This window comes from Macaca fascicularis, chromosome 6 (genome assembly GCF_037993035.2).
Source record: "Macaca fascicularis isolate 582-1 chromosome 6, T2T-MFA8v1.1".
Classification (NCBI taxonomy): Eukaryota; Metazoa; Chordata; class Mammalia; order Primates; family Cercopithecidae; genus Macaca; species Macaca fascicularis.
Window position 1 is genome coordinate 123,782,237 of NC_088380.1, and position 18,846 is coordinate 123,801,082.

Genomic DNA, 18,846 nt, shown 5'->3' on the forward strand with positions numbered 1-18,846 from the left:
ATACATACACATTGATAATGTTGATGCTAATGGCATGGGCACCCTGGGACATTCCCTTTAAAGTTAAGGATAGTTTGTTATATCATCTGCTTCTTGGGCCACTTTGGATATTGGAGTCATCATATAGTGTATTTGAGATTATAGCTTTGACCCATTTTTGAGTGACTCTGCAGGATACCAGATTTGAGTAATGCCCAGATCAAGAGGCCTCTGCAGCTGAGGCAGTCTGTTGTTCTGCTGCTCAGTCTCTATTACCCAGCAGATTTGAAGGCATTAAAGGTATCTATTATGGATAAAGATGCTATAAAGGCATTTTTGGCAGATTCCCATAGGAAAATTGCAGGGCTGACTCATAGAGTTCTGAAGGAAGGTCCTGCTTTCTGCAGGAAAAAACTATCCTTTGTTAAAAACACAGTTCCTGGCCAGGCACGGTGGCTCATCCCTGTAATCCTAGCACTTTGGGAGGCCGAGGTGGGCGGATCACCTGAGGTCAGGAGTTCAAGTCCAGCCTGGCCAACATGATGAAACCCTGTGTCTACTAAAAATACCAAAATTTAGCCGGGCATAGTGGCAGGCCCCTGTAATCCCAGCTACTCAGGAGGCTAAGACAGGAGAATCAATTGAACCTGGGAGGCAGAGTCTGCAGTGAACCGAGATTGTACCATTGCACTCCAGCCTGGGCAACAAGAGCAAAACTCCATCTCAAACAAAAACAAAAACAAAAACAAAAAACAAAAAACCCGCCACAGTTCCTGGTATGCTTAACCCTAGTGACTGAGGGCCTCACTAAAGTCCACCCTTTGTCTATGCAACTAGAACTACCCATCATGAACCATGTGTCATCAGTTGCACCAAGTCATGAATTGAGGCAAGGCAACAGTAATGCATTGTATGATAAAAATGCCATATTTGGGATCAGGCCTGGAGAGAATCAGAAGACACTAATATATTTCATAAACAGACAGGCCAGACCCTTGCGTTCCCTACTACCATGACATCAGTCCCTCTTTGTAAGCTAGTAGTATGGCTTCATAAGGGGTTCTCTATGAGCAACTCATGGATGGAAAAACCTAGTTCACATACGGGTCGATGCAACAGGGGTACTGTTCCAATAGAGGTACAGGTTTATTACAGCTACGTGTAATGAACCACTACTGCATTACAGCCCCACTCAGAGCTAGCATTATGGAACAGTGTAATGGAAAGTCCTCGCATTAGAAAAAGCGCTGAACAATACACTTGACTGTTTACTTTGTTGAGAGAGAGAAGTGCCTGGAGATGGGAACATCTACTAAAATTCTGGGCAGTGGCAAAAAGTTTGTCTAGTAGGTTAAGGGCTTGGATCAATAATGAAAGAGTAAATATTCTGAATATGTGGCATGACAATAGGCTAATTGGCATAGCACAAATTATATGAATCTTTGTGTTTAACCTTAAAGGATGCTCTCAGAAACTAAGTGGATAGGATGACTCATTCTATGAACGTCATCCAGCTTCACTCTTCAGCCACTCCTGTACCACAGTCGTTCATAGACAGAGTGTCCATGATGTAAGGGATGGAGGCTATTCTTAGACCCAACAATATGGGCCTCGCCAAGGTAGATGTGGCTACTGCCTCTGCTGAATGTCCCTCTGGTCAACAACAGTGTGATATGCTAAGTCCTCGATCTGGCAACATGCCTGTGGTAGACCAGACAGCTACCAGGACTTGGATTGCCAGCTATCGCAAATAAAACTACAAGATGCTCAGTTAAATTTGAGTTTCAGATAAACAATGAATGTCTTTAGTATAGGGGTGTCCCATGTAATATTTGGGACATACTTTTACAAACAAAACAAAACAAAAAAACCTCTTAATTGTTTATCTGAAATTTAAATTGTATGTCTTCTATTTTATCCGATAATCCCAACCTTTAGACCAGTCAATTTTCCACAGGGCGGTGGGGTGAGGGGACGGAGATTGTCTTTACTATAATCAGTACCCATCATGAATATGAGTTTTGGATTTTCCCATTCAGAGTGTTTACAGAATACCTGATTTATCAACAAATATTTCACACAATATTGTCTTGGATCAGTGAACTCATTTTATAGCAACGGAGGTCTAAGAATAACCATGAGATACACTGGTGTTACATGTACTCCATGTCCCATCAACAGCCAGGCTAATAGAATGACTTATTAAAGTCTTCTCTAAGGTGCTAGTTGAGGAATAACAGTCTCGGGGGTGAGGCCCTGTCTTTATGGAATTTGTGTATTCATTGAACCTGCCATCTTAGTAGTTGCAGGAAAAATTATTTAATAAAATGCAATCACTAGTCATTTTTTTTTTAAGTCTTGACTAACTGAAAACAAAACAGAGCTTCTTTAAGCTGAGGTTAAAGAACGTCTAGTTAACATCATTTGGATGAAAAAGTAGCAGTATTCCCTTTTCATTCAAAAACACTCTAAGAATGCCTGCTATTCCAACTCCTACTCAACATTGTCTTAGAGGTCCACTCCAACACAAGAAAGGTTAAATAAGATAAAGACTGAATGTCAGAAACCAGAGAGAGAGAGAGAAAGAGAGAGAACGCCTGAGAGAGAGAGAGAGAGAGAGAGAGAGAGAGAGAGGGCAGTTTAGCAGAGTGATGGGTAAAAAAGGGGAAATTTCAGTGAGCTGAAAATGAATGAGTATGGAGTGTGAGAGCAGAAAGCCAAGAGTGTAGACAGTGTTTCAATACATCTGGCTCTGAAGAAGAGGAAAATGATAAGGTGATGCCTTGAGATGGACATGAAGTTTAGGGAGATTTTAACATGAAGGCAGGAAAGACTGAAATATGTTCAAATGTGAAGAAAGAACCGGTAGAAGAGGAGAAGTTAAAGACAAAGGACAGAGGGTCCAATTTTAATGCTTAAATCACTGAAAAGGAGGGAGGAAAAGGAGCCCTGGAGGAGAAACATATTTTTCTGATTTTTTAGAGTCGTAAAAATCTCTTCTATTTCAGTACACAATAATATTTTGCTTACTTGCACTCACTAATTTATAAATCTAATTACTTCAGAATTTGGGATTATTCAAATGGGGGCAGAGCTACAGTTGATCTTTGTGATATGCGTTTTATTATATTTTAATTGGCTTTACCAATGAAATTAATAGGTAAAGAGAATTTGAGAAGAATGTTTATCCCATGGAAAAAATCTTAAAAACAAAATCAGGCCTTATATTTGCATATCAATAATGTGCGAATTACAAATTATTCTTTTGGACTGCAGACATTAAGTGGAATCTTCGTTTAATAATAATTGTTACCCTGGGGCTATAACATAATATAATGGCAGCATTCCAAATATATTGTATAATTCCTTGTTTTAACTGGAAAAGCCTAACACTTTTCCTTTTCCCAATTATTTCAAATTAATGAGGTTTTGCTGCAATGCAGAGAATGAATCCAGAGAATATTGTCCAATTTCCTCACCAGTTCTTGAAACTTTAAACTATCTGTCTGTCTGTCTTTCTCTCTCTTTTTCTTTCTTTCTTTTAACTGAAAGCACTTTTCCAGAGTCTAATTCAAGCTGAGCTCCTTTCAGTCACACCTGGTATAAGTGTTGGTTCCAGCTCTGCACTGTTAAGTGGAGTTTGCCTGACAGGGCAATGTCCTCTCAGACTCAGGGCCTCTGGATGCAGAAAGCCAATTTACTTCTTGCTGCTTTGTCTTGGGTACCTCACAATGTGCTTTAATGACAGCTCAGCAGTTTTAATAGCCCTTTCTAATGGCTAAAAACAGACCCAGTCTGTCCAAACATAGCCTATTCACCAGCTCTCGTCAAAACAATTCAGTTTTGCTATATGATGATGCAGCAGACCATGGAAAGCAGCCACACAGACTCTATTCAAGTCCAAAGCAGGACCCTGGGGCTAAAGCAAGTCAACCCAAGCAGTGGTCATATTAAATACTTTTTTTTACAGTCTGTTTCTGAAACAGGGCTTCTGTTTCAGTGGGACAATGCAGGCTCCATTTGCAAAAGCAACTCAGCACAATTTAAAAAACCATTAGAGAAACTCCTTCCTTGAAGGGGTGAGGGATTTTGATTTTAACTGCAGGATATCATTTGTGCTTAAACACCTTTGTTCCACAGCATGGAAAAAAAAAATCTGAGACTGGCTTGTGGGTAATTTGTTTAATTCTCAAAGTAAATGACCATTTGCCACTCTATTTTCCTTTTAAGCCAATACATGTTAAATATCTGTGACCTTACTATAACTTTTTGACTTTCATCTTTGTCATCAGATGCCTTGCATTTCAAGTTCTTTACAGTGTCCTGACCTACAAAGATACAGCAATAAAGGGAATAAAAAGTGACACTTATAATAAAAAATAACTGGTTTCCCCAGGCTCCCTTAGGGATGTAATTTTAAAATGTAAATGTACTAATAATCCTTCAATGAAAAAGGTTTTCCCTTAAGTTTTTTTGAAGGTAAATTTCTAAGCAATATTTAGCAAAAGCATATTAATGGTGCTGCCACAAACCATTTCATTCAACTATCTTTTTTATATACACATAGATTAGAAAATATTGCTTGCTTGATGATTATTACTTATTTATCTCAGTCAATGTGCAAGCCTAGAGTTTTTATTTCAGAATAAACTGTAATTTAAAATAAAGATGGCTACACTGTTAGTGGAAGCACATTTCAAATCACTGCCTCCTCCACCGGAACCTTGTTTGTGCAGTGACAAGGACTTCTAGGCCCAGATGACAGGCTTGTGAACTCAGGACTGTTACCCTATGTAACCTTCATGAACCCTCAGGGAGATGATGGAACAATGGTTCAAAGTCTTATAAAAGGTTGTAGAAGAGAAATCCATTTATTTTAAGGGTATAGTTTCTTTAGCTGACTAGAAACTGTTCTTTTGTGTTTAAAAAATGGGGTGGTTGTTGAAGTCAGAACAAAAAGAAGTAATCCTTTCATCAACATTAGTTAATAAATGAAATCTGAAGGAATCATTAGAACCTGACCATCAGAATAGTATAGAAAGTGGGACGGTAGAGATGAAGACAGTGCTGGTAGTGGGGATCAACCCAATGTAGCTGCTGAAGGGGGATGTATGCTAGGAATCAGTGAATGAGGATCTTTGGCCTGAGGTCCCACGATCATGACCTTGCACTTCTATAGGGTCCTTTTGTTGAATCAGAATGCCTGAGATTTGTAGGAACAATCAGTAAAAGGTGAAGGACAACTTTGATAGCTAAGAGAGGAGCACAGACCGTTGCTTTCCTAGTGCTGCAGAGGGACAAAGCCCAGAACCGATGAGTGCAGTGCACTCTACCCAGGCATAGAATGGAGTTCTCCAGTGGCTACTAACTCTTGGACTAACATGTCCCTGCGAAGAGACGAAGCCTTGCCAAGTTCAAAGCAAAGGTGTAAGAAAGAGCATCAGGATAGATGCAAAGTAAAGCTGAAATCCTCGTACAGACTGAGCAGAAATAGAGTTCTAGAGTGTGGTGCAATCAACGTACCCTCACAATTAAAGACCCAGTCCACCTAATGAGGCCTAAACCTCAAGTATAGAGGATCTGACCAAAGTCCAGTGAGCCAGCTTGAGCATATGCATGTGATTTAAAATCACAAGATTTATCATAATGTGATTTCTGAGTGTCTGGGTCAGGTCTGCCCTTGTTGGAATCTGAGGATATCTAATCTGGATATCTACCTTTTCATACCCAAGTTTGGAATGGCTGGCACTTACTTCAAGAAATAAAATTGTAAGATGCAAGTATTATTTCTTGGTTACAGTTACGCTGTGCCCAATTTATACACATTCAGAGACCAGTGCATTCACATATTCATTTTGGGGGGGGGGGGTTGGGGTGGGGAGTGGAGTAGAGGCTTGTTATACTATTTTGTCATGCGGAGTCTGCTGCCCTATGCTCTGAAATAGGGACCGTTTCCAGTTTCCCTAGCATTGTAACGCCTCAGGTGGTATATGAAGTCCACCTGGCCTGGAATGTGTGGTAAAGCAAATTATTTATAATATCTCTACTTCTTTGTCCTTGGTGGTGAGTTTTGCTTCAAGCTAGTTCTAAAATTCAACAAGAATGTCCCAATATTGCCTAATAGAGAGAGAAAGCATGCAAGTGGGTTGAATTTGGAGCATATTTTCTATTTTATCACCTTTAATGAGGTAGTCAGAGCCTGTCACTCGTGTGATTGACTGGCTGCCTTCAATATGTTTTCCAGGGAATTTAAGAAGTGCGGTATTTTCTTTTCTCTGTTGTCAATATCAGTGACACTAAATATTTAATTACTAACTAGGGCTGCAGTATCTGCTCCTCAGAAGCGATGAATAATGAGCTCCTGTACATTTGTGAACTCCCTGTTGTTGGCTGATTAGGTTGACTATGCATGGAGAGATTGAGCATGGATGGTTTATTGCTCATGGTGAAAGAGGAAAATGTAATTCTGAGAACCCTGATGAAGCTGCAAATGTAAAGGCTGCTTTGTCATTGGCATGTAATTTTCACAGTGCCTTGAATAAAAATAGTTCTTTCAGTTTGCCTAATTTTTTTTTAAAGAGGTATCAAAGTGTCTTTTAAAGCTGTTCTGAAATTTACTTGTTCATATCCCTATGGTATATTACTGTCCCCATAGTATGATTTTTCATTTTTATAAGTGGAAAAACTGAATCACAGAGAAATTAAATTACTAATCCTTGACTGTACATCTATAATAGTATAAGGATTAGAATCAGATATTCTGATTTGTTTTAAGTGGCTTATATCACAAATCTAAGATGCAGTCTCTTCCCCTGCTTTTATAGAACCTGTGGAACTACAGTAAATGGTTGCACAGTAAGTTCTCTATTTTCCTTCAGTTCTAGTTTTCTCATCAGATAAATGCAGACAATAACACTGATTTGAAATATAAATTTGTTGCCATGGCTATAAATAATACATATAAATTGCCTAGCCTTGTTGCTGACACACAATAACCATTTTATATATAAAACTTGTTTTTGTTTGTGTGTTTGTTCATTTGTTTGTTTTTTGAGATGGAGTTTTGCTCTTGTTGCTCGGGCTGGAGTGCAATGGCACGATCTCCACTCACCGCAACCTTTGTCTCCCAGGTTCAAGCGACTCTCCTGCCTCAGCCTCCCGAGTAACTGGGATTATAGGCATGCGCCACCACGCCTGGCTAATTTTGTGTTTTTAGTAGAGATGGGGTTTCTCCATCTTGGTCAGGCTGGTTTTGAACTCCCAACGTCAGGTGATCCGCCCACATTGGCCTCTCAAAGTGCTGGGATTACAGGCATGAGCCACTGCACCAGACCTATTGTTATTTTATTATTATTATTTAATTGCATACACTTAGCTAGTGTTTCCAATATAGTGATGATAATCAGTTTCTGACTATGTAAGTATGCCAGGGATGACATAACGAAGTACTACAGACTGGCTGACTTAAACTACAGAGATTTATTTTCTCACAATTCTTCTTGGAGGCTAGAAGTTCAAGATCAGGTATCAGGAGGGTTGGTTACTTGCCTTAGTCCTTCTCTTTGGCTTGTAGATGGCAATCTTCTTCCCATGTCTTTGCATGGTTTTCCTTCTGTATATATTTTTGTCCTGATTTCCTCTTCTTATAAGGATACCAGTCAGATTAGGACCCATCCTTATGACCTCATTTTAGCTTAACTGCCACTTTAATCATCCTATCTCCAAAAATGATCATAGTCAGAAGTATCCAAACTTAGGACTTCAATATATGAATTTTGGAGGGGACAAAATTCAGCCCAAAGAATTGAATTTGAGTAAGTCACATTGATCTGGTTTAATTTATTATCTTTTTGGGTCATATGTATTACAAGGAAGGAAAACAAGTAATTTTTTTTTTTTTAGAATATGAAAAAACAGTTGATTCTTATGTGTAAAATCATGACCGAATCCAAAATAAATGACTTCATTTTGTGTGTCAACTAAACCTGAGTACTTTTTTTGGAGGGAGGTGATCTCAGGAAGTGCCAGTAAGGAGATGGAGAAAAGGAGAAAGAAGCTAATTCAGAAACTGTTGATGAGAGGATCTGCTGTTCGCAGCTGGAGTTTTTTTCCAGGGGGATCTTTAGGGAGACAGCTCAGAGAATGCCTCAGTTATCTCACACCAGGGACCAGGAAGCTAGGTATCTAGACACAAACTTCCATCTCATCTGTTGTGGGGCACTCCTGGGGGCATGAACTCCCCTAGGAGTTTTTTTGGTTTGACTTTTGTCAGTGTGCACATAGTCTGTGGTCACAAGGAACACCAGATGATTGCACTAGAAACAGTGATGAATACAGAGGTAATATGAGTGAGACATTATCTCAACATTTTTTCAGGATTAATTCTGTGTTGTTACTCCTTAACTTTGTGATTGTGCTCTCTTTCCTTCTTTTTTTTTTTTAAGTCTTAATTGAGCCTTACTGGTAAATGTCCATTCTTAGTGGTTAGTCAAAAAACACAATTTTAATAGTTATTATACCATAGTAAAATGCTTTCAATGGAAAGCACAATAAGTACCTATATTGTTACGAATGGAAATATAGGCCATAAGCCATATTGAATGTAGAGTAAAATGGAATAAACTGATTAACCATAGTATAACACAATAGTTAAGAGGATATCGGCTTTGAAACCATGAAACAAAACCGACCTGGATTCAAATTTTAGATTTGATGCTTATTAACTGTGGAAACTTGAACAAGACATTCTCTGAATTTTCTTATAAAGAAAAGACAGTAACTTTGGGAGGCCAAGACGGGCGGATCACGAGGTCAGGAGATCGAGACCATTCTGGCTAACACGGTGAAACCCCGTCTCTACTAAAAAATACAAAAAACTAGCCGGGCGAGGTGGCGGGGGCCTATAGTCCCAGCTACTCGGGAGGCTGAGGCAGGAGAATGGCGTAAACCCGGGAGGCGGAGCTTGCAGTGAGCTGAGATGCGGGCGACAGAGCAAGACTCCGTCTCAAAAACAACAACAACAAAAAACCAAAAAAAAAAAAAAAAAAAAAAACCACACAGTAATGCTGGTTTTTCTCATTGGATTGTGTGAGAATATGTCAAGGTCTTGCCACAGTAACTTTAGGTCCTCAGTGCTCAATAGAGTAACGAAGAATGATTAAGATAATAATAGCAATAAACAGGGCTTAGGGGTTTAGTTTTGGTCTCTTGGCCACGATACACATGATTATGGACTTGTCCTCCCGATTGGTGTCAGAAAACTTACTCTCTAGTCCTGAATAGCCCAAGTCACGTACTTTCTACATTTGTTAAAAACAAGCAAACAAATAGCATCAAAATCTGTGGTTATTTGCCCTGTCTACCCAAGAGATTTTTGTAAGCCTCAACCCTATTAATGAAACTTCTGTGTTATAAGGTGATGTATGAATATAAGCATTTTTGGTATTCTATGCTTAACCTAGTAGTATAGCAGCCATTTCTTCTTTCGTTTTGTCAAATTGAGATTTAGAAATGACATTACCGTTTTTTTACCCTAAGATTATCTCTCTTCTTTACCACAGACCTTAAGTACATTACACCCCTAATAAGCCATTTAGAAAGCAAAAGTATCACTTTAAAATGTGGGAAAACTGGATCTTCCAATATGTCCAGATAGACAATATACAGGTTCAGAGAGTCTCCACTGAATCTGATTTCATAAATCTTCATATATTAGTCTGGTTCCTTCCATTCATTATCTGCAGTATCTTCCAGCTCTGTGGAATCTTACCCTTTTCTCTCTGTGTTCCACATGTAAACCTGTGCGTGATTTCAGGTAAAAATTTCACTCTTTTGCAGGCAGATGACTCTAAGCCAGTGTTTGTCATTTTATGAACTGCATATAGCATTGCTTTAATTAAACTCCCTATTCCAGGGTTCTTTCTTTCTTTTCTTCCCATGATCATTTATTTTCTGCTAGAATAAACTACTTTTTGGATCCACTTTTTTTATACAGCACCTTTAAAAAAAAAAAAAGATTATGAATGCTCTCTCTGACCCCCCATCATCCCACAAATTTCAATTTGCCTGCCACTCAAACCCAAAATTAACCTTTCTAAAACCATTGTATTTGCTAAATACAAGCTTTTAGGGAAATTCAGTTGTGATTATAGGATATAAACTGGCAATTGGTATTTCTTAACAATGATGAGGTTTATGATTTAACAGAAATACTATAGAGCTTGAGGTCATACATGCCATCATGCTTAATTGACTGAGTATAGCCCCTTTTTGTACTGCCCCAAGCCATAAATTCCATTCCATTTCAGTCATTTTCATTCAGTTACATTTGCTTTTAATCCATTCCTATTTCATTCCATCCTACCCCATCCCATGCCATTTAATTCTTCCTAATATATGTTAGGTACCAACCTTGAGAAAGGCACTTTTCTAGGTAATAAAACCACTCTATGTAATCTGTAAGGTTTCAAGCTGTTGTAGAGACTGAGGAAATAATTAACATTAGGATAGGAGGAACTAAATTTTAGTTTATTTTTTGCTGCCAACTGTGTTATTCAAAGTTAGCTACTGTGTGTGTTTGGACTAGGAAGAAGTAAAAAATCTCCTTCAAGATACTTTGCAAGGTTAACTCAAAGGAGAGCATTTAGTCTCTGTTCTTCACGAGGTAAAGGGAGCTGGTGGTGGACTTACGTAGCCTTTCAGTGAGATTTAGATTTAGTTGCAAATTGCTGTCCACCTTGTAAATATTTACTGTAGAGGGCTTTGTGATTGAATCCAAAACATTAATTACACTTCTCTTACTTTGTGTTGCTACCATGTCGTTTGTGTGAGGTTTACCCAATCCATCCCCAGTTCCAGGATTCCTCCCTGATTAGTTTTATAAACCATTCAGGATCACCTTTAAAACACTTAAAAAATTATTTTAGGCACAAATAGATATAATAAAAAGCATAAATATTAGGTGTATGGCTCAATGAATTTTTATTTATCTATACACAATATAAAACTACAATTAGGGTAATAGTAATTCAACGTTTTCTTACTTTGAGATTGCTTCAGTAGGCCGGGCGCGGTGGCTCAAGCCTGTAATCCCAGCACTTTGGGAGGCCGAGACCGGTGGATCACGAGGTCAGGAGATTGAGACCATCCTGGCTAACACGGTGAAACCCCGTCTCTACTTAAAACAAAAAACAAAAAACAAAAAACAAACAAAAAAACTAGCCAGGCGAGGTCGCGGGCGCCTGTAGTCCCAGCTACTCGGGAGGCTGAGGCAGGAGAATGGCGTAAACCCGGGAGGCGGAGCTTGCAGTGAGCCGATATCCGGCCACTGCAGTCCAGCCTGGGCGACAGAGCGAGACACTGTCTCAAAAAAAAAAAAAAAAAAAAGAGATTGCTTCAGTGATAATCAAGTGACCCAGGATTAAACCAGTTAGGGCATGGCATTTCTTTTAGCTTGAGTGACTAGTTGAAGGATGGTCTAATGAGAACAAAGCACTTGCTAACCGCAGGAAATGACTGTCTCTCCAATCCACTGTGAACTAGGGCCTGTTGTCTTAGGTATTGCTGATGGTCATCTGGTGACCACAGGGAGTGCTAGCACGAAGACAAAGATTTACAGAGGAAGGTATGGATGTCAGGAACCCAGATTAATCTCTGTCTAAAACTCGCCTTTCTCCTGGATACTCTTATTGTATGTTTCAATAAATGCATTGATTGCATTTTGGGCTAGATTTTCTTTTACTCAAGACCCAAACAAAGTTAAAATAGTTACCTTTGTACTTTTTGTTCTTTTAGGAGTTGACTCACTTTTTTATACACAAGCAGCGCCTTGTACACTTCAACATGAGACCCACAAATATCACTGATGTAGGCCTCAAATTTTGAGTGGTTGTCTTTTCACTTTTCATATTCTACATTCTAGAAAAAAAAAATCATCTGGTTTCTAGCCCTTGAGAATAAAACTTCTTTCACATGGAGAAAATATGAATATGCAAAAGGAGAGGGTGAAAAGATTTCCTGCTTCATGAAAATTCAATTTGTAATGTAAACAGAAGTCTTTTAAAACCACAAAAATTCAGAACAAAGAGCCCTAGATATCATGTTAAAAGAACGGGGTTCAAGTCCCCGTTCCATCCATAAGTAAGTCATGTGTATTAGTTTGCTCTCATGCTGCTAATAAAGACACACCCAAGACTGGATAATTTATAAAGGAATGAGGTTTAATTGACTCACAGTTTAGCACGGCTGGGGAAATGGAAGGCAAAGGAGGAGCAAAGGCATGTCTTACATGGCAGCAGGCAAGAGAATGTGTGCAGGGGAACTCCCCTTTATAAAACCATCAGATTTCATGTGACTCACTCAGTATCATGAGAATAGCACTGGAAATACCTGCCTTCATGATTATGATTCAGTCACCTCCCACCAGGTCCCTCCCACAACACATGGGGATCGTGGGAGCTATAATTCAAGATGATATTTGGGAGAGGACACAGCCAAACCATATCACTGTGTGACATAAGTCAATTTCCCTGTTTTAGTATTTTTAACTGTAAAACAAAAGAGTTAGATTATGTGCTTCCTAAAGTTTTGCTAACTTACAAATTACTATGAATCTTTATAATACTTGAAATTTATCAATGTCTGCCCTTTTATCAGAATTATTTCTCTATTTCCTTCCTTTTCATTCTTTCATTTTTTTATTGTTTTAGAAATAAGTATGCACCTTTAATGTCCTCTATATCCTAGAAATGTTTTTATTCATAATTTCTTGTTGGCTATAACTAAACTATATGGAATGAGGGAAAGGAATATATAATTGTAGCTGCTCCATTTTTAATTTAATTTAGTTTATTTATTTATTTGCCTACTTACTTTTTAGCTACATACACAATGCTTAGCTGACTTTGAAAGTTGTCCACTATCTTTTAGCTTCCACTTGTTGGTGAAGGAGATAAACTTCTCAGCTCTTCTAACATAATTCTTTCTCCAAATCCAAGGGTAAACAATAAGATTATGTTTAACCTTGAGTTAGAGAGTTAAAACATTGCAGAAAGATTTTTTTTTTTTTTTTTCCGAACACACTCTCACTTCCTAGGATTACTAGGAGAGATCTTAGAGCTTTATATACATACAGAAGCTGCAGGCCTGTTGTAGCAGAATCTCTATTGGAGCAAACCAGAAACAAAGGATTTGAAATATCTGTAATATTTTTAAAAGCCTCCCTATGGCTAATCCCCAGATCTTTTGGGACCCACTGACCTGTAGTAGACTGTGCTTAAATTTACTTCTAAAAATAGCCTTTTATCCAGAGATATGTAAGATTCCTTATTATTCTAGTTGTGACAGTCCTTTCATGGCTGATGACTCAACTGTAGCCTAGATGACAACTACCATAGAGTTTCACTATGTTGATAGGGTTAAAATTACTAGCTACCAGAGTCTCTTGTACTTATCACATGAACTGATTCATACAAAGTTAAATATGGATAATAGAAATAATGTGCATGTGGAAACTTGTTTGCCTATCCCAGAATTGGGGCCCAAACATAAATGCTGACTGGGGCCGGGTAAGTGATGTAAGCAAAGAAGTAGCCTGGGGTAAGATAATAAGGAAGGGCAGAGACCATTGCAGCTAAGCGGCAAGTTCCGCAGTCTGAAAGGTTTTGCTGTAGCTCAACTCCAGCTACATACTTTCATTTGAGAATCAAGCACAGGGTTGCCAGATCTTTAGACTGTCTTTTAAGTTAAAAATCTAGATTTTTTATGCCAAAATTTCCAGATTTAAATTTTGGCACATTAAAAAAAATAAAAGTACTGAAAACAGTAAGGTGGGGCCTAAGTCTGTGGGGCAAAATTTTGTCTGTAAGCTTTTAGTTTATGGCTGTGCCTATATAATCTATGAATTCTGGGAAGTGGGGATAGGAGGAAGTTTCCAGAAGAAGGAGACTGACCTTGGATAGTGTGCAAATGAGTGGGCATCATGACACCTCAGCCAAGGAACAGGGCCCAGGAAGACAGGTGTCTAGAGAGCTCTCTTAGGCCACAGGATCTCCTGGTTTTTGGTTCCCTCCTCTCCTAGAATGCCGTTAGTCCTGGGGAGCCTACTGTACTAACAAGGGGCGGGTATTTCATTCACCAGCTGAAAGAGTGACACATTTTCTGTTTAATATCTAAGAAGTGAACAAGTTTATTAAAAATATTTGTACAGCAACTAGACTTAAGACAATTGAATTCAATGCTTCATTATGTATTTTCATAAATAAAGGCATTTATTTCATAAAAGGAAATTGCCTATTGGCTTGGTTAGTTTATATTTGATTTTCCAACTAGCTTTTTGGATCATTCACAGTTCATTCCATATATAATATGCATTACAAATGGAAAAATTTGCCTCATGTCAATAACTTTATTTTGAATAATGGTAAAAATTTCTAAGATATACATAGGTCTGTAGAGTTTTATACCACTAAGTAGATTTGTTTCCTTATTTATCTTTTTATTTTGAAATAATTTCAAACAAATTTGGAAAAATACTCTAAAAATTCCCATATATCTTTTATTCAGATTAATCGTCAACATTTTACTCTATTTGACATTTCTTTCTCTCACCCCATTTATTATATATACTACTAATAATATATGAGAAATATATATATTATTTCTTTTTAAATTCATTTGAAATTAAGTTGTAGATATCACATTCATCTTCCCTTAAATACTTCAGTCTTGGGCTGGGCGCGGTGGCTCACGCTTGTAATCCCAGCACTTTGGGAGGCCAAGGCAGGCGGTTCACGAGGTGAGGAAGTCGAGACTGTAGACTCTACTAAAAATACCAAAAAAAAAAAAAAAAAAAAAAAAAAAAACACCAAAAAACAAAAAACAGCTTAGCCTGGCGTGGTGGCGGGCGCCTATATTCCCAGCTACTCTGGAGGCTGAGGCAGGAGAAAGGCATGAACCGGGAGGCAGAGCTTGCAGTGAGCCGAGATCACGCCACTGCACTCCAGCCTGGGCGACACAGCAAGACTCCGTCTCAAAAAAAAAAAAAAGAAAGAAAGAAAGAAAGAAAATTTCAGTCTCAGTCTTTATTTACTAAGAATAAAAACAATATCATATGTAATAAGCTCAATATAATTGTCACAATCAGAAAACTTAAAGTTAAACACTTAATATAATACATATATCTAATCTATAGTACATATTCAAATTTGCTAATTGTACAGTTAAGGTCCTTTAGAATTTTTTTTTTTCCCAGCCCAGAATCTAATTTATGATCATGCATTGTATTTTCTTTGTCATGTCATTTTAGTCTCCTTTAACCTGGAGCAATTCTCCAGCATTTTTGTTGTTCTTTACAGGGGTCCCCAACCCCCAGGTCCGAAACCTGTATGGGTCTGTGACCTGTTAGGAACCAGGCTGCCCAGCAGTGGATGTGAGCAGCTGGTGAGCTAGCATTACCACCTGAGTTCCGCCTCAAGTCAGATAAGCGGTGGCAATCGATTCTCATAAGAGCTGCAAACCCTACTGTGAACAGGACCTGTGAGGGATCTAGGTTTTGTGCTTTTTATTGGAATCTAACTAATGCCTGATGATGTGAGGTAGAACAGTTTCATCCCAAGACCATTCCGCACCCCCAACCCTGACAGTGGAAAAATTGTCTTCCACGAAACTGGTCCCTCCTGCCAAAAATGTTGGGGACTGGTGTTCTGTGATACTGACATTTTTGAAGAATACAAGTCATTTATTTCATAGTTTGTCTGAAGTTTCCTCATAATTATGTCCAAATTATGCCTTTACTGAATAAATGATGTGTCCTTCTCAGTGTGTTATTTTAGAAGGCTCATAAAGTCATTTTTTCTCTTAATTTTGATCACTCGGTTAATACCAGATCACTTAGTTTACACCAAATTTCTCCACTCTAAATTACTGTTTTCCTTTTATACCTTAAAAGTAATTCAAGAAGAGATACTTTTTGGCTTTGTAAATACCCTGTTTCTGATTAAACTTTCACTTACCAGGCTTAGTGTCCATTGATGATTCTTGCCTGAATCAATTATTACAATCAATTGTAATGGTTGCAAAATAATGATTTTTCTAACTGTGCCATTTTTTCCTATGTTTATTAGTTAACCTTCTACTCGCTTTCTTTATTCTTCCTTATTTATGTATATCAGTATATACTGATTCTTATTTAATAGATTATAATTCATTACTATCATTATTTATTTTGGTGTTTAAGTGTCGAAGTATTGATAAAATATTTTTAATATTGTGATTGCTCCAAAATTCAGTAATGTATACTTTACTACAAGATAGATAGCGCATAAACTGGAAAAGTAGTTCAATCTCTTTTATTTACACCTCTAAATGTATTTCCATCCTCGTTCACCTTGCTGACTATCCCTGGAGCCTAAACTATATGAACTGCATCCATAGGTTCTTTTGTCCAACCGTTTCTAGATGGGGTTGGCCCATGAGGAGTGCCCATAGGCATTTGGAGGGAAGGAGGAGAATGAGATTCAGTATTTGTTTACCAAATGTCATCACTAAAAGGAATTTTACTTTTCTAAGTATGTTGAATTTTAAAATTATACAGTATAGAGCTGAGGGTTGGCAGTTATTTTCTCTCAGCACTTGGAAAATATTATACTGTCTTCTGGTTTCAACCGTTTCTGGTAAGAATTCTGCTGTCTATAAATTTAGCTATTTGTCCTTTAAAGGTAAATTATCTTTTATTCTGGTTTCTTTTAAGGTATTTCCTTATCTTTGGTGTTTTACGGGTTCGCTCTAATATATCTAGGTATAGATTTCTATTTTAGTTATCTTGTTTAGGATTCATCTTACCTCCTAAACTCAGTACTCAAATCTTTTGATATCTAGAAAAATTCCAGGTATTTTCTCTTTCAATATTGCATTTCCTTCTTTTTTTCCTTCCTTTTTTTAATTCTTTCCTTTTGGGAATAATTTTATAAATAGTTTGGAACTTCTCATTTATTCTTCACTCTTAAATTTTTTATATATATAAAAACTTATGAGGCACACATTCAATATTGTTACATGCATAAATTGTGTAGTGGTCAAGTCAGGGTTTTAGGGTATCTATCATGCAAATAGCAGCTTTTCCATATTTTAGCCATATTTTCCATATTTTTTCTTTCATTTTAGATAATTTCCTCAAATCTACCTTCCACTTCACTCATCTTTACTTTAACTTTGTTTAATCTGCTATTTACTCCAACCACTGCATTTTAAATTGTAATGAATGTTTTTTCTTTTCCGAATTTCTATTTGATTTCTTTTCAAATCTCTCTAGTTTGACTCATGTTAACATTTTAAACATACTCATTTTATAGTTTCCGTCACAACTTGACTTTCTAAGGGTGTCTATGCTAATATTTGTTCTAGCTTTTGATTCTTGCTCAGGAGATTGTCTTACTGTATTTTGAAATTTTCAGATATGATCTTATGCTCAGTTGTGATTTCGAGGTAGGAAAAACTGTGATGCCTCTAGCATGGTTTTGCACTTGATTTTTCCAGAAGCCCCAGCATTCTCAATATCCTGGGATACATTTTTATTTAATTTTCAGTTTGGAGATTTATGAACCTCATAAACAGCATAAATTGGAATTCCAAACTGACAAGAGGTATAGGACATTGTTATGAGTCTTACCTCAGTTCTAGATAAGATTTGCTGATGGCACCCTGTGCAGGCAAATGGTTTGTTCTAGTCTGTACCTTCACTCAGAATCTTACTATGGGGTCTAATTTAGTGCAGGAAGACTCAGTTTCAAATCCTTGCTTTTTCTAGTGCCAAGTATTTTCTCCTTAATTTTTAGATACTATCATTCAGATGATACCAATAATTCTGCATAGGAAAGCTGCAGCCTTATACATTTACTATTCTATTTTTGTTTTGTTTTGACCTGTATGAATTTCCTTTCCTTCTCTGGGAGCTCAGTTAAGAATTCAAAAATATTTTAAAGCAGTTTTCTGAGATATAATTTATCTACCATAAACTTGTCCATTTAAAGTGAACATTTTAATGGGCTTTAATATTTTGATACAGTTATGCAACCTTCACCACAGCAATTTTAGAACATTTTCATTACCTTAAAAAGAAACCACAACCATTTAGCAATCACTCCCCCATTTCTCCAACTTCCAGGGCCCTAGGCGACCACTAGTTTATGTTCTGTCTCCATAGACTTGCCTATTCTGAACATTTCATATAAATAGAATCATACAAAAGTAATCTTTTGTGCCTGGCTTTTCACATAGCACAATGTTTTCAGGGTTCTTCCATTTTGTAGTATGAATCAATATTTAATGTCTTTCCTTTTTCCTAACTAATAAACTATTTTAGAGTAGTTTTAGATTAACAGCAAAATGGAGCAGAAGGTACAGAGGTACAGCCTTCTGCTGTACCTTCTCACTATTGAGGAACTCCAGTTCCTACACAGGTACAGCCTTCTCACTATTGGCATCCTCCACTACAGTGGTACCTTTGATATAATTAATAAACTTACATTGACACATCATTATAATTTACCTTGAAATTCACTCTTGGTGTTGTACGTTCTATGAATTTTGACAAATGTGTAATAACAAGTGTGCACTATCATAGTATTACATAAAAAATTTTCAGTTTTTAAAAATTCATCCTGCTATGTCTGAAACTAATATAGCTACTCCTACTTTCTTTTTATTAGTGTTAGCATAGTATATCTTTCTTCATACCTTTACATTGAATTTGTGTGTATATATTTAAAGTGTGTTTCTTATAGACAACATATAATTGAGCCTATTTGTTGATTCAGTCTGACAATCTCTGCTTTTTAATTGGGATATTTAGACCCTTGATGTTTAAAGTTA